The following is a 3,695-nucleotide window of genomic DNA, read 5'->3' on the forward strand; positions in this document are numbered from 1 at the left end:
ACACCTGATGGAGATGTATAATCAACTCCTGAGATGGCTAAGGCCTGACTTATGCTATTATCACGCAATGATCATCAGCTGCTTGCATATGCGTGGGCCTATGGGCAATGCCCACCTGGCAATCCGGGATTGGCAGCCCATGCCTTTTTAAGGGCTGGGAGAGGTTTTGGAGAGAGAGAAAGGAGAGAGAGAAAGGAGAGAGAGAGAGAGAGAGAGAGAGAGAGAGAGAGAGAGAGAGAGAGAGAGAGAGAGAAGGAGATAGATTGCTGTGAATAAAGTCCTGAAAACTGCTGCAAGAAGAGCTCCGGGTGTTGCGTTTTCCTTGCTGGTCGAGGGTGGACGCGACAAAACTTGTTTCTGAAGGCCGCACCAGCTGCTAGCAGCCTGGGTCTTCTGAGTCCTGGTCCAGTGTACTCTCTATTCCATGCACTGTTCCCTAAGAGACTACATGGTAAACGGAGGGTCTCACTGCAGGGATCAGCATGAAGTCTCCCACTGGGAGGAGAGCTACAATGCTGAGCTGATTTTCATCTGGCTTTCTCTTGAATGATGCTTAAATGGGGCATGCTGGCCGAAATCTGTAGGGGCACAAGATGGATGAGGAACTTCAGGCAGATGGTTTGGAAAGAAAGGAGAGAGGGAGCAGAGACTGTGAGGGGCACACACTGGACAAGACAAGGAGGCCTTGGAAGGCCTTGGAAGGCATTTGTTTTAAAGCATGCATTAAAATACTTTGCCCATCTCCACAAGTAAACAACAGTAAAAACTTGTTCTTGGTTTTACTCTTTGGGGTTCTAGCACCCAGTGCCCAAATAAATACACAAAGACTCTTACTTATGAATGCCCAACCCACTTGGCTTGTTTCTAACCAACTTTTCGAATTCAAATCATTCTGTTTCTCTTGATCTATGTTTTGCACCTGGGCTTTTTACCTTTCTGTATTCTGAGGCTTTTTTCCCCTTCTGACTCTGTGGCTGGGTCTTCTTTCCTCTTTTCACTCCTAGCTTTCTCTTGAGCTTAGATTTCTCCTCCTATTTATTCCTTCTGCCTGCCAGCACTGCCTAGCCTTCCTCCTGCCTAGCTATTGACCGTTCAGCTCTTTATAGACCAATCAGGTGTTCCAGGCAGGCGAAATAACACAGCTTCACAGAGTTAAACAAATGCAACAAACACATTTTTGCATCGTTAAACAAATGTTCCACGACATAAACAAATATAACACAGCTTAAATTAATACTCCACAACAAAAAGTTACATTGAGTGTGTGCATGTGTGTATTTTTTTAATGTTTTGAATTAGATTTGTACCTTGTTTTGATTTTTTTTTTTTTTAGGTGTGGGGATGACTTAAGTTATAACAACTGGATTAAAACAAAAACAGCATTATATTGTCACCATTATCATGGGACCAAAATTAGATAAAGCAAGAAAGATTCCCCTGCATACATAATCTAACATCAGAGAAAGCATCTCTGAATCCTAACCTGAAATATCCAATGCTGTCTTCTACCCTCTCACGGAAGGAAATGGCACGTTTGAGACACCTGGGAGAGGTTGTTTGCCATCGAGGATGACAGACTAGGAGGATATGAAAATGCCCTTCTCTCTGACCCCAACTAAATGCTGAGCCTACAGGGTTCTGAAACTGGTGCCCATGGTTCGGATTCTCAGTATCCATCTGGAGTGGAAGGAAGCACCGGTGTCCTCATGATAAATCAGCAAAAATAAAAAAGCCTGTTCAACCCAAACGCCTCTTTAAGATAGCCAAGTCTGGGACACTTACAACCATGGAAGGCTGAAATGGAATCCAAGAGATGGGCAAGTCGATGTAACACTTGTGTGACGTTCCTCCCATACTGAGGTGAGGGAGCACTTTACAGATGAAGCCTGTATACTAACTACCAGCATAAGAAGAAACTAAGTCCAAATCTTTAGATCAGCTCGACAGTCTGTATTTTCCAAACCCACTCCCAGAATTTGCCCTGCACATGGTATTCAGATAATAGTCTTTAAACGATGAATATCTTTTAGTCCCAAATTGCCAAAGAATGTCATTCTGTAACGACACGGGGATAAACTCAATGACAGAAATGAAAATTGTAAATACATTTGCACCTATGAAAGAGTCATTCTATAGGAAGCAAAGATTACTAGGCCTAAGAGGAGAGTCCAACTCTAGCACAATAATGGTCGAGGACTTCGAAAGTATGTGTTTGTCAATGTGAGGTTAATCAGACAAGATAAAGCCCACAGACTTCGGAGTCATGTTACAGATCGAACAGATTGAGAAGACACTAAGACCATTTCAGCCAACCGCTGCAGGAAACACACCCTTCCCCAGGATGTGCTATGTTCTCCTAAGAGATATCATCTTAACTTATGCAAAAGTCTCGAATATTCAAAAGCTGGAAACCATAGTATGAGGAACTGAAGAGATGACTCAGCAGGTAAGAACACTGGCTGCTCTTTCAGAGGACACAGGTTCAATTCCCAGGCAGCTCATGACTATCTGTAATTACAGTTCCATGAGATCCAGCATCATCTTCTTCCAGCCTCCACAAGCATCAAGGCACGCATATACATAAAATAAATATTTGTTAAAATAAATCATAGCACGATCCACCCTGACCCTATAAAATGAAACTAGAAAACAATAAGAGGAGATTTAGAAATTATATAACCACAGGGAAAGTAAGGAACACTTTTTTATTATTTTTATTTAAAAAATTGTATACACTACCTTTTAATCATGTTTTCCTTCCCTCAAAACCAACAAAGCAAAAACAGAAATTTTCAAATAAATAAAAATGAAACAGCCCACAGAAAAGCATGGAGTTTGGTTTGTGTTGGCCAGTTACTCCAGGGCGCGCGTCCTGCCTTGGAGTGCGGCTGGTATATCCAAGGATCCTCCATTGGAGAAAACTGATTTTTCCTTTTGCCAGCTGGTAGCAGTTGCAACTAACTTCTCAGGTAGGGGTAAGGCCCTGGGTCTACTTCTGCCTCTCGAGGCTGGAACCCCACCCGGCTTACCTATGTGCAGGCCTCCACAGGCGCCCAGTCTCAGTGAGTTCATATGTGCGTCAGTCCTGTGGGGTCCTGAAGACTATGTTTCTCTGGAGTCCACCACTTCAGACTCTCATAATCCTTCTGCCTCCTCTTCTTCACAGAACCCTGAACCTGGAGGGGAGGGGCGTGATGGCAGCAGCATCCCCGTTAACAGTGAGTGCTCCAAACTCTCTGCACATGCAACGCTTTCTGAATGACCAATGAGGAAATCAACAGGAAAAAAATCACGTGTCTTAAATGCAAAGGAAAATGAAAACACAGCTTGCCAAACCTATGAAACCTAGTAAAACCAGCACTAAGAAGGAAGTTTGTAAGTATTTAAGTAAAATCGAGAGAAGGCTTTAAATAAATGACCTAATGATGCAAAAATAACAAAACCCAAAATAGAATAAAATAAATAACAAACACAAAATAAAAAACCAAATGAAATCGACTGAAAAACATATATGATTAATAAAATAGTTTTGAGTGTCATGTGTGGTGAAACACGCCTTTAATCCCAGGATGAGGGAGGCAGAAACGCAAGGATCTGTGCTCAAGGCCAGGCTGGTCTACAAAGTGAGTTCCAGGACAACCACGGCTACACAGAGAAACCCTTTCTCAAAACAAAAATTTTTTTAAAGAATTAAC

Source organism: Microtus ochrogaster, linkage group LG5 (genome assembly GCF_000317375.1).
Source record: "Microtus ochrogaster isolate Prairie Vole_2 linkage group LG5, MicOch1.0, whole genome shotgun sequence".
Taxonomy (NCBI): domain Eukaryota; kingdom Metazoa; phylum Chordata; class Mammalia; order Rodentia; family Cricetidae; genus Microtus; species Microtus ochrogaster.